Consider the following 13,709-nt stretch of genomic DNA (forward strand, 5'->3'; position numbering starts at 1 on the left):
TGGACACCTATTGACCTGTGGATTTCATCTTTCAAGGTCCTATCTTTTTGCCTTTTCATACTATTAACGAAGTTTTCAAGGCAGGAATATTGAGATGGTTTGCCATTCCTGTCTCCAGTGGACCATGTTCTTTTATGCTCCCTAAATTATTTCCCTTTTCTCTGGGGTCAAGTTTTCTGGTTATCTTGGTCTTTCTCTTCCACTCTATTTGTTTTGATAAGTATGTGCCCTTCCAAAAATATTTTTTTAAAGTTAATAATTGGCATTTTCTATTTTTTACTTGGAGTACTATTTCAGTGGATGGCTGGCAGGCTTTGTTTTACAGCATGGATTCTCAAACTGATAGAATTCGAGGGACTTTATGATCTTGGACAGTTTAAAAAATACATTTTATATTCACTAAAATCTACCTAAAATTTAATTTTCCTTTTAATTGTGAATGAATAAAGCAACAAACCATAATAGTATTAACAATACATATAATTTATAATGGAGAAGGAAATGGCAACCCACTCCAGTGTTCTTGCCTGGAGAATCCTAAGGACGGGGGAGCCTGGTGGCCTGCCATCTATGGGGTTGCACAGAGTCGGACACAACTGAAGCGACTTAGTAATAGCAGTATAATTTATAAACAATTAAAGGTAGAAATATGTTCATATTACATTATAATTATTGAAAATAACTCATTATACTCATAACTATTTCAAAGTTATAGTAATTATAAGACATGATTCCCTCTTGTTATTTCATCATATTCTTCAATACTTTGTGAACTGTTTTTCACCATAATTGTTTCCCTTGGTAATCCTATATATTTTATTTTATGCATTAAAAAATATTATTCTAAAAATGAATTTTACAAATTTAGCAAATATTAAAGAGTTCCATGGCAAAAAGGGGGAGGGATAAGATTTAAGCATTTGGGAAGGGATAAGAAGCCAGAATAAAGATTGCCAGGATAAATATCAATAACCTCAGATATGCAGATGGCACCACCCTTATGGCAGAAAGTGAAGAGGAACTAAAAAGCCTCCTGATGAAAGTGATAGAGGAGAGTGAAAAAGTTGGCTTAAAGCTCAACATTCAGAAAACGAAGATCATGGCATCTGTTTCCATCATTTCATGGGAAATAGATGGGGAAACAGTGGAAACAGTGTCAGACTTTATTTTTGAGGCTCCAAAATCACTGCAGATGGTGATTGTAGCCATGAAATTAAAAGACACTTACTCTTTGGAAGGAAAGTTATGACCAATCTAGAGAGCATATTGAAAAGCAGAGACATTACTTTGCCAACAAAGGTCCATCTAGTCAAGGCTATGGTTTTTCCAGTGGTCATGTATGGATGTGAGAGTTGGACTGTGAAGAAAGCTGAGCGCCAAAGATTTGATGCTTTTGAACTGTGGTGTTGGAGAAGACTCTTGAGAGTCCCTTGGGCTGCAAGGAGATCCAACCAGTCCATCCTAAACTAGATCAGTCCTGGGTGTTCTTTGGAAGGACTGATGCTGAAGCTGAAACTCCAATACATTGGTCACCTCATGTGAGGAGTTGACTCATTGGAAAAGACTCTGATGCTGGAAAGGATTGGGGACATATGGAGAAGGGGATGACAAAGGATGAGATGGCTGGATGGCATCACCGACTCAATGGACATGAGTTTGGGTAAACTTTGGGAGTTGGTGATGGACAGGGAGGCCTGACGTGCTGTGATTCATGGGGTCGCAAAGAGTCAGACACGACTGAGTGACTGAACTGAACTGAACTGAAGAGCTGTATAGCTAAGTATCCCAGTCAGCTTTTAAAATACAGGCAAATATAGCTTCATCTACAGAAACAAAAGTTTCAATTTGTTCAGTGAACTATATGTGTAACTTAACATGTGGCTTGGTCTTTGAGTTATTAAGCCATACATAACTTTTTGGTGAAGTGTTGCAAGTTAAATCTACCTTCTTACTAATCTGGATAAATCAATAAAATTATTATTTTTATTATGAATTTTAAACTATAGTTTCATTTTTATTTTAAAATTGGTGATGAATCATTTTCTATTATTTACTTTAAAGAATTGGTTCAATGTATACTCCAAACACACCAAAATTTTACAAAACTTTCAAGTAGAAAATAATAGATGACCATCTAAAAGTAATGTGTTTAGGAAGAAAAGCAACTGCTAACAAAAATTAGGGGAAGGAATGAAGACAGTAAAATAATGAAAGTGTTCTATGTTTCTTATCTTTTATAGCAAAATTAAACTTCATAGACTGTGTGTGAAGCTGAAGTATAGGGATTAGAGGCACAACGTATTAGAGTCTGAAGACAACTTGAAAAAGAACTAAAGATAGAAATCATTTACTATGTTTACTTATGTGCAATGAAGCTCTTGGTGATGGGTATGTGGAAGGAGATTTTCATGTATAATTGCTGATATATTTAGTATTCTTGTTATTATTAGTAAAAATTACAAATACAATTAAATGAAAATCTTGTATGAAAAATATAAAAAATCAAAGTTCACACAAGAAAAATCAGGAAATATTAACACACCAATGACCATTGAAGAAATGGACAAAGTTATCAGAAATACCTCCTAAAAATGAAGCTGACACAAAAGTGATAATGAACCATATTTTCCTCACATTTTAATGTAATAGATCATTCTAATACTGTATTAGTTTTTTGAATCAATGTAAATGTACTACCAAAAACAAAAAAAATTAATAACATGGTCAATTACAGATATAAAAACAAAAATTTAAAATATATGGTAGCTAATAAATTCCAGGAGTATATGGTGCCAATAGACTTGGCACCTAAAAGTTCTTGGTTCTAAAAGAACACAACATGCCAAAATAGAGTTACTCCGGAAATTTAGAAATTTAATAGAATCAAGCCTATTAATCCAATTAATCACATTAAGGTTAAAGAAGAAAATCCATATATTAGCAACTCTATAGCTATAGACAATTTGATATATTTAATGGTATAGCTATAGAAAAGTTGATATATTTAATGGTAAGTCTTGAGTTACATAAAAACTTTTCTGTACACTTTAGTTGTTTTACTATGTTGTATATTATTTCTATAATTTTATTTTTAAAATGCATTTATTTATTTTAATTGGAGGATAATTGCTTTACAATACTGTGACGGGTTTTAACATACATCAACATGAATTGGCCATAAGATGTGTCCCCCCATCCTGAACTGCCCTCTCACCTACCTCCCCTTCCCATCCCTTTAGGTTATCTCAAAGCACCAGTCCTGGATGCCCTGCTTCATGGATCAAATTCACACTGGCCATCCATTCTACATATGGTAATGTATGTGTTTCAATGCTGTTCAATCATACCACCATCTCCTTCTCCTGCTGAGTCCAGAAGTTTGTTCTTTACGTCTGTGTCTCCTTCCTGTACATAGGACGATTGGTGCCAGACTTCTAGATTCCATAGTGAAGTGAAGTCCTCAGTTGTGTCCAACACTTTGCTACCCCATGGACTATAGCCTGCCAGGTTTCTCCATCCATGGGATTTTCCAGGCAAGAATATTGGAGTGGGTTGCCATTTCCTTCTCCAGGGAATCTTCCTGACCCAGGGATCAAACCCTGGTCTCTCACACTGTGGACTCTTTACTGTCTGTACCACCAGGGAAGCCCTCTAGATTCCATAGGTATGTGTTAATATACAGTATTGGTGTTGCTCTTTCTGACTTACTTCACTCTGCATAATAGTCTCCAGTTTCATCCACCTCATTAGAACTGACTCAAATGCATTCTTTTTAAGAGCTGAGTAATATTCCATTGTGTATATGTACCACAACTTCTTTATCCATTCATCTTCCAATGGACATCTAGGTTGCTTCCATATCCTAGCTATTGTAAATAGTGCTGCAATGAACATTAGGGTACATTTTTTTTTTTCAATTCTGCTTTCTTCAGTGTACATGCTGAGGTGAGATTGCTGGGTGGTATGGCAGTTCTATTTCCAGTTTTTTAAGGAATCTCCACACTGTTCTCCACAGTGGCTGGGCCAGTTTGTATTCCCACCAACAGTGTAAGAGAGTTCCCTTTTTACCCTCTCCAGCATTTATTGTTTGTAGATTTTTGATGATGGCCATTCTGAGTTTTCTTTCCTCTGCAATTTTCTGAAAGAGTGAGTAGGATATGTGTTAGCTCTTCTCCAAATTTTTGGTAGAATTCACCTGTGAAGCTGTCTGGTCTTGGGCTTCTGTTTGTTGAAAGACTTTCTTTTATTACAGTTCCTGTTTCCATGCATGTCTGTTCATATTTTCTGTTTATTCCTGGTTCACTTTTGGAAGGTTATACATTTCTAAGAATGTGTTCATTTCTTCCAATTTGTCCATTTTATTGGCATATAGTTTCTGATAGTAGTCTCTTATGATCCCTTGTATTTCTGTGTTGTCTGTTGTAATTTCTCCATTTTTATTTCTAATTTTATTGATTTGATTCTTCTCCCTTTTTTATTGATGAATCTGGCTAATGGTTTGTTTATTTTGGTTGCCTTCTCAAAGAAACAGCTTTTGGTTTTATTGATCTTTGCTATAGTGTTCTTTTTCACTTATGTGTGTTCTTTTTTAAAAATGATTTCTCCTACTAACTTTGGTGGGGTTTTTTTTCTAGTTGCTTTAGGTGTGTAAGGTTAGATTGTTTATTTGATGTTTCTCTTGTTCCTTGAGGTAGGATTGTATTGCTATGAACTTCCTTCTTAGCAATGCTTTTACTGAATCCCATAAGTTTTGAGTTGTCATGTTTTCATTATCATTTGTTTCTGTGCATATTTTAATTTCCTTTTTTATTTTTTCAGTGATGTGTTGGTTATTCAGAAGTGTGTTGTTTAGTCTTTATGTGTTTGTGTTTTTTAAAGTTTTTCCTATAGTTGATCTTACAGCATTGTTATAAAAAAAGATGCTTGAAGTAATTTTAACTTTTTTTAAAAATTTACCAAGGCTTGATTTGTAACCCAGGATGTGATCTATCCTGAAGAATGTTCAATATGAACTTGGGAAGAAGGTGAAATCCATTGTTTTGGGGTGAAATGCACTGTAGATATCAATAAGGCCAACTGTTCCAGTGTATTGTTTAAAGCTTGTGTTTCCTTATAAAATTTTTGTCTGGATGATCTGTCTATTGGTGTAAGCGGGGTATTAAAGTCTCCCACTGTTATTGTGTTACTATTGATTCCCCATTTAATAGTAAGAGTCGGGCACGATTGAGCTATTTCACTTTCACTTTTCACTTTCATGTATTGGAGAAGGAAATGGCAACCCACTCCAGTATTCTTGCCTGGAGAATCCCAGGGACAGAGGAACCTAGTGCACTGCCATCTACGGGGTCGCACAGAGTCGGACATGACTGAAGCAACTTAGCAGCAGTAGCAGCATTTTTCTTATGTATTGAGATGCTCTTATGTTGGGTGCACTTATATTTACAATTGTTATGTCTTCTTGGACTGATCCCTTGATCATTATGTAGTGTACTTCTTTGTCTCTTATAATGATCTTTAGTTTAAAGCCTATTGTATCTGATACAAATATTGCTATTCCTGCTTTCTTTTGGTCCCCATTTGCATGAAATATCTCTTTCCAGCCTCTCACTTTCAGGCTATATGTGTCCCTAGGTTTGAGGTGGATCTCTTTTAGACAGCATATATAGGGATTTTGCTTTTGTATCCGTTCAGTCTTTGTCTTTTGGTTGGAGCATTTAACCCATTTATGTTTAAGGTAATTATTAATAATTTAGATCCCATTATCATTTATTTTATTGTTTATAATCCTTTTTTTAATGTTTCCTGTCTAGAGAAGGTCCTTTATCATTTGTTACTTCTATAATTTTAAATGAAATTAAAACTTTATCATTGCCTAGTCTAACAGAGATAGCAATATAATCATTATGAGCACATTCAATCTGGTGGATTGATTAGTTAATTTGCATGTCCTTTTCTTTGTAGGCATTTATAAATTTTTTTCAAGGAAGGAAAAATCCTCAAATTGGCTCAATTGTAAGTTTGTTTGTTGGCTTTGTTCCCTTCTGTTTCCTGAAAATATGTTTTTCTCAACTGTTGCTTATATTTTGGGGAGCTAAAGCATAGCATTGACATTTGACTCTATCTCAGAGATATGATAGAAGTTTTTAAATGGCCACATGAGCAACTATTTATTTATATATGTGAATGCCACATCAATATTTCCTGTTTGCAATGGTAATTCAGTGGAGTACATATATCTGGGATCTAAGAGTTGGACATGACTCAAACTAGTCTATTGCATATATTTTCCTTTGATCAGTCATTTTTTGAAAGATCACAGTTTCATAATGTAATTTCACTGGAATTAAAGTAGAACACTTTAAAATTGTGTGACCAATTACTATCAGCTACAACTATCCATGCTACTGTGTCTTTTGCCTAGACTTAATCATCTATAGTGAGAGCTTCAGATAAATGGTTTGATCTTACTGGTTTAAGTGTGCTGGCTAATTAGATTATGAATTTGGGCAAATTATGCAGGCCAGTAAGTTAGGTTTGAAAAGAAAGATGGGTTAAATTATGTGAGTGCTAATTAAATTATCCCCATCAAGTATGGGATGGTGTCTTGTTTTTAACATTGTGATGAGATCATTTTTCAAAGAAACCTACCTTCTGATGAGTCTTAATAATCGAACAGATTTTCACTGTTATGATCATTTCAAGCAATCTGACCTCAGTGAACAAGATTTGCATTTCAAAGGTGACATTTTAGTTAACAATTAGAACATTCATCCTTAGTTTGAAACCAGTACAGACTCTTAAAGTAGGAGAGTCCTAAGCAATCCCAACAGATATAATAGGAAATCTGAATTTTCAGTCAAGTTCTATCACCAATTAGCAATGGCGATAGTTGATTAGTTCCAGCTTTATTTCTTTATCAGTAAAGCAAAGAATTGAGCTAAATGATCTGTAACAGTCCTTTCTAGCTTAAAAATTGTATACTGCTAATATGCTAGAGAGGGTTTATCTCACAAAACTTTCCTTCCAGGGTATAGGGAAATGGTAAAGACCACAATTCAAGGCATAATTTTACATAATCATTGCATTCTTAGGAGCTTCACCTTCCCCACATATTTATGTCAGTATGAATTCACAGAAGGTAAGAGTGACCTACTACACAAGGGGTACCATTGCTTTAGAATTCTAACACAAAGTGTTCTCTCTAGTAATATCCCCTTAAGTGACATCTGACCATAGCAAAAACGTAGAGCTTGATTTGGTTGCATGAAGAAGCCTGGACTTTGAGCACAAATTCTGTAAATAAAAATAACTTAGAGTGATTGTTCAAGTGAAACCTGCCAGAGAACATGCTCATATTAGTAGAACCCTGTGTGATTGTAGGATATTATGAAATTGACCAGGGTAAAGCAACAGTAACCTGATAATTAGTGTAATTGTTACAAGCTGGACTCTGGAGAAATGAGTTTATAAAAATTCAACTCAACAACATTATACTGAAGTAGGATAGTTATAATCAGTATAATAATATAAAGTGAATTTTTAAGGAAAATATCTAATATTATAAATAAATTAACTTTGGGCTTTTAAGAAAAAACAATATATACATCAAGGAGGAACTCAGTGCATATAAGTACTCTGAGACAAATTTTTCATTCTTATTATACTGAGATGTTTTGAAGCTATGAAAAATAAGCCTAATTCTACTCTTAATCATGTTCTTAATTTTGCTTACTTGGCACACACAAAAATCAACACACATTGATTTATGTCCAATAACTGTTATTTCCACTTGTGTGTTAGTTTCTCAGGCTTCCCAGGTGGCACTAGTGGTAAAGAACCTGCTTGCCAGTGTGGGAGACATAAAGAGGTGTGGGTTCAATCTATGGGTCAGAAATATCCCCTGGAGGAGGGCACAACAACTCACTCCAGTATTTTTGCCTGGAGAATCCCCTGGACAGAGGAACCTGGTGGGCTACAGTCCCATAGGGTTGCAAAGAGTCATTCATAACTGAAGTGACCTAGCACACACACACATGTTAGTTGCTCAGTTGTATTCGACTCTTTGCAACCTCAAAGATTGGAGCCTGCCAGGCTCCTCTGTCCATTGAATTCTGCAGGCAAAAATACTGGACTGGGTAGCCATTCTCTTTTCCAGGAGATCTTCCCCACCCAGGGATCAAACCCAGCTCTCCCACATTGCCAGGCAGATTCTTTACCATCTGAACCACCAGGGAAACTCATTATTTTCACTTAAGCCATACTTATTTAAATTTTCAGTGGTGCTTTATCGTTTTAGGCTATTCACTTACACATAGAATAAGAAATCCTGAAACACTGGAATTAAAACCATTTATGCCATCCATTATGTAAAACTAATAAAATGGCAGCCAGTAACAATTTTTTTTCCAAAATATCAGCAACTATAAAGTACATAAAAGAAACTTAATACACAATCTATTACACTAATGCAGAGAAATGCAAAACTTTCCAGAGAAAACAAAACAAAAAAAATTGTTGAATAAATTTTATATGGCCATGTACCTGTGTTATGATACTCAATATTATAACTATGACAAAGCTCTTGAATTAATTTCAAGTGTAATGCTGTTTCAATCAAAAGTTTAGCTGGATTTGTTTGGAAGTTGGCCCTAAATCTAAAAGTTTATCTGGGGGAAAAAAGCATCAGAAAACTTCATGAGAAAAAATTCTAAGTTTAATTAAGAGGGAATCTACGCTAATAAATCCCCAAGTGTACTCTCTGTATAATGATTAATATACTATTGTAGTGGCAAATATATATATATATATGTGTGTGTGTGTGTGTGTGTATGAATATTTAAATGAAAGAAGTTAGAAAATAAAGAAGTAGACAAATATAAAATGTAATTTGTATAATATAAAAGTAATGCTTAAATTACAGGGAAAAGATATATTTATTCAATAGATAGTTTGGTGTAACTGTCAAAACATTTGGAAGAGAGAAATATTACTAAATTACTATATATAATATACAAAAATACCTGAACATACTAAAGATTTGAATGCAAAAAACTAAACACTACTAAACTTGATGCTAAAAGCAGAAAACAGTATCAATATATATGACTAAATAGTTAAAGCTGTGTACATAGTGCAAGAAATAAAAAGAAAAGATGGAGAAGGGAATATTATATATATATGACAGGTAAAAGGTTAATACCCTTACTATATCAATCAGTAAGATGTTTATAGACCAGCAAGGAGAGATAAGAAAGCATTCCTCAGTGACCAATGCAAAGAAATAGAGGAAAACAACAGAATTTCATGCAAAGATGGGCTCGATAAAGGACAGAAATTGTATGGACCTAACAGAAGCAGAAGATATTAAGAAGAGGTAGCAAGAATACACAGAAGAACTGTACAAAAAAGAGCATCACGACCCAGATAATCATGATGGTGTGATCACTCACTTAGAGCCAAACATCCTGGAATGTGAAGTCAAGTGGGCCTTAGAAAGCATCACTACGAACAAAGCTAGTGGAGGTGATGGAATTCCAGTTGAGGTGTTTCAAATCCTGAAAGATGATGCCGTGAAAGTACTGCACTCAACATGCCAGCAAATCTAGAAAACTCAGTAATGGCCACAGGACTGGAAAAGGTCAGTTTTCATTCCAATCCCAAAGAAAGGCAATGCCAAAGAATGCTCAAACTACCGCACAATTGCACTCATCTCACATGCTAGTAAAGTAATGGCTCAAAATTCTCCAAGCCAGGCTTCAGCAATACGTGAACCGTGAACTTCAAGATGTTCAAGCTGGTTTTAGAAAAGGCAGAGGAACCAGAGATCAAATTGCCAACTGCTGGGGTCCAGCCCCAGTGGATCCAGGGAATTCAAAGGGTGGACGGAGTCGGCGAGGAAAACTTATTTACTTATTAATATAAGATTAGATTAGGAAGAAATAGTGTAGTAGGAAGATTAAGTGGAGAGAAGAGGCTGATTAACTTGGGTTACGTGGAAAACCAATAAAGTTCCAGACAAGGAACTTGCACCATCTACTTTAGGCCACCGGCGCCTATTTGAATATTGGAGAGTGCCCCGCCTTGGGCTCTCTCTCTTACGGATCTTAAAAGCCGGGACAAGTAAGTAGCCATAGTGAGCCTCCACGCCCCAGATGGGAATTCAGCCTGAAATTAGAGTAAAGAGGAGACACGGGGGAAACCAGTCCAGCGACTGGCTCTCCTTCTATTGTCCTTCAAGGCCTTTTATACTTTTGATTATACATAGAGATCAATGAGTAATACAAAATTATGTAGCATTCGCGGCCCAGACTCTTTCTGCATATCTTTTTGTATACAAAAGGTCTCAGGTGATTTACATTATCTTCTGGCCAAGAGGCTTGTTAACACTTTTTGGCTCTCTTCCTTAATGAATGTTAATTTCGTTTCCCCTGAAGTGTTTTTCTTTAATCTGCATCTCCTTAAAGCATTAAACTTACATCTCTGTAGAACGAAGGTGGTACTTAACTCAAAGATCTAATGTTGCTAATACCAGGTCTACTACTTATTTTTCTATATACCAACTATGTCTAAAAATAAAAGATATGAAAATTTGGCAGCAAGTATTGGCTCAACAAATGAAACCTTTAATCAGTCCTATTCTAATGACTTTGACTCTTTGGAAGCCCCTACATTCCTAGGATATTTTAAGCTTCCTGTGCCTCCTGCGGTCAGGAGGCCTCAAACAATCACATACCAGCTGTAGGAGTCCTGCAGGCAGGCTAAAAAGCCATCAGAGAGGTTTTTGGATTGAAACACTCTTTCAAATGCCAAAGACTAAAGCCCTGAATTGACTTTTTCCAGAGAATGTCAGAAGAGTGGAAAAGCAGGCAGATTCTTATTTTTTTGGGGGGTGGATGCTCAGGAAATTCCAGGGGGAAAACCTGAGGTCTGATTAGCCTTGCCATCAGAGCTCTGCCATATGACCTTGTCACGGGTGGAATTCCTCACGCTGGCTCCCAGCAGCCAGCATCCTCTGGATCATCAAAAAAGCAAGAGTGTTCCAGAAAAACATCTATTTCTGCATTATTGACGATGCCAAAGCCTTTGACTGTGTGGATCCCAATAAACTGTGGAAAATTCTGAGAGAGATGGGACTACCAGACCACCTGACCTGCCTCTTGAGAAACCTATATGCAGGTCAAGAAGCAACAGTTAGAACTGGACATGGAACAACAGACTGGTTCCAAATAAGGAAAGGAGTATGTCAAGGCTGTATATTGTCACACTGCTTATTTAACTCTTATGCAGAGTAAATCATGGGAAACGCTGGGCTGGAAGAAGCACAAGATGGAATCAAGATTGCTGGGAGAAATATCAATAACCTCAGATATGCAGATGGCACCACCCTTATGGCAGAAATTGAAGAGGAACTAAAAAGCCTCTTGATGAAAGTGAAAGAGGAGAGTGAAAAAGTTGGCTTAAAGCTCAACATTCAGAAAACGAAGATCATGGCATCTGGTCCCATCAATTCATGGGAAATAGATGGAGAAACAGTGTAAACAGTGTCAGACTTTATTTTTTGAGGGTCCAAAATCACTGCAGATGGTAATTGCAGCCATGAAATTAAAAGATGCTTACTCCTTGGAAGGAAAGTTATGACCAACCTAGATAGCATATTAAAAAGCAGAGACATTACTTTGCCAACAAAGGTCCATCTAGTCAAGGCTATGGTTTCTCCTGTGGTCATGTATGGATGTAAGAGTTGGACTGTGAAGAAAGCTGAGCACCAAAGATTTGATGCTTTTGAACTGTGGTGTTGGAGGAGACTCTTGAGAGTCCCTTGGACTGCAAGGAGATCCAACCAGCCCATCCTAAAGGAATTCAGTCCTGGGTGTTCATTGAAAGGACTGATGCTGAAGCTGAAACTCCAATACTTAGGCCACCTCATGCGAAGAGTTGACTCATTTGAAAAGACCCTGATGCTGGGAGGGTTTAGGGGCAGGAGGAGAAGAGGATGACAGAGAATGAGATGGCTGGATGGCAACACTGACTCGATGAACATTAGTTTGAGTGAACTCCGGGAGTTGGTGATGAACAGGCAGGCCTGGCGTGCTGTGATTCATGGGGTCACAAAGAGTCAGACACTACTGAGAAACTGAACCAAACTGAAAAAACAAAAGGCTAATAAGAAATGTAAATGACCATAAGTAAATAAAAGATGAACCTTACCATTTGTAGTGAAAATAAAAATTTTGTCTAATATTGATGGGTTGTTGAATTTCAGTAAACTTGTGAAAGTGTTATTATAATTTTAAATCTACGTTGTTTTGGTATCTAAATTAACTTTTTATTCCTGTTTGTTTTTGCAGTGTCTTTGTTTAGAAGGGTCTTGCCCTTCCTTTTCACTGAGGAAAACCAACATTTTTGGTCTAGAACTCGATTTTATGCAATGGCCCATACTGAATTGGGTCATGGGAAGTGCAAGTGATGGCTTTGGGAAAAAAGACAATCTAGAGAAGTCTCCTTTTTTAGTTGGAAAAGATACTGCTTTATTTTGAAATAGTCAACTCTACTGGTTCTCACACCTGAAAGTAAGTGTACCAGGAAAGAAAGCAAATCTATTATCACTGAGTTAGAATAGTCCTTAATTTTTGTATTAATATTAGAGAAGTAAATTTCTGACAAATGAGGGAATTCTCATAAAACTAATATTAAGAAATAGGCTACTGATTTTACTCTTGTTAGAAAATAATTTACAGGAATGTCATTGTAATTAATGGTTTTGAAACCAAACATACCTAGTTTGTAATCCATTTTCTTTTAATTATTAGCTTCAAGAGATTGGGTAAGTTACTTAACTTTTATGAGATTCATTTTCTCAAGGCAAGCAATAGTATTTGCCAAGTATTTTTAACCTGTCCCTTTCTTATATATCTCTCCTTCTAAGTAGATCCATTTCATAAACTTTTAAATAAAAGGAAAATAATTGAGACGCATTCTGCCTAGTGTGTAACACCAGCAGGGTTTTTTTGTTTGTTTGTTTGGTTGGTTGGTTGGTTGTTTTTTGTTTGTTTGGAAAGGTTTTCTGATTTGTTTATTTGTTTGTCCGTTTTGGGGGGTTTAATACAAACTACCAGGCCTCACATGGATTCCATGCCTCTCTAGTCACATCTTGCACCATACACGCCTGTAGTTTTTACATTCCAGCCACAGTGGCCTTCTTTAAGTTTTTCTAATGTGCTATGCTGCATTCATCTATGGAAACTTTGCATATGTCCTTCCTTCTTCCTGACCCTTTCACCTGAGTAACTGCTACTCTTTCTTCAGTTCTCAATTCACTATACCACTCCTTTAAGATAGCTTCCCTGATTTCCTTCCCATAACTTGGTCAGTGATTATTAGCTCATAGCATCATCTACTTCTCCTTAATGGCATTTAATATACTTGTAATTTTATATTTTTGTTTGTGATTCTTGTATTAATATCTGTCCTCCACAAGTTCACTCTCTCTCTCTCCCTCCCTCCAATGGGAGGGAGATGTATTCCCAATAATCAACAATGTATCCAGCATGTGGCACAATACATGTGCTCAATAGGTATTAGTTGAATTAATGAACAGTTGTGATATTTAAATGAGTTACTGCATATAAAGTACTTTTGCACAGTGCTTGTCAAATAATAAGCCCTCAATAAATTTATTTCCCATCAGATTCTTCTATTCCCTCTTCCCC

At 36.0% G+C, this 13,709-nt stretch overlaps 1 pseudogene; it reads left to right on the forward strand.

Moving 5' to 3' along the window:
• Nucleotides 1–7,123: 7,123 nt before the first annotated feature.
• Nucleotides 7,124–13,709, forward strand: part of LOC114111627 (ubiquitin-conjugating enzyme E2 D4-like) — an 87,684-nt pseudogene continuing 81,098 nt past the window's right edge.

This window comes from Ovis aries, chromosome X, assembly GCF_016772045.2.
Source record: "Ovis aries strain OAR_USU_Benz2616 breed Rambouillet chromosome X, ARS-UI_Ramb_v3.0, whole genome shotgun sequence".
Lineage (NCBI taxonomy): Eukaryota > Metazoa > Chordata > Mammalia > Artiodactyla > Bovidae > Ovis > Ovis aries.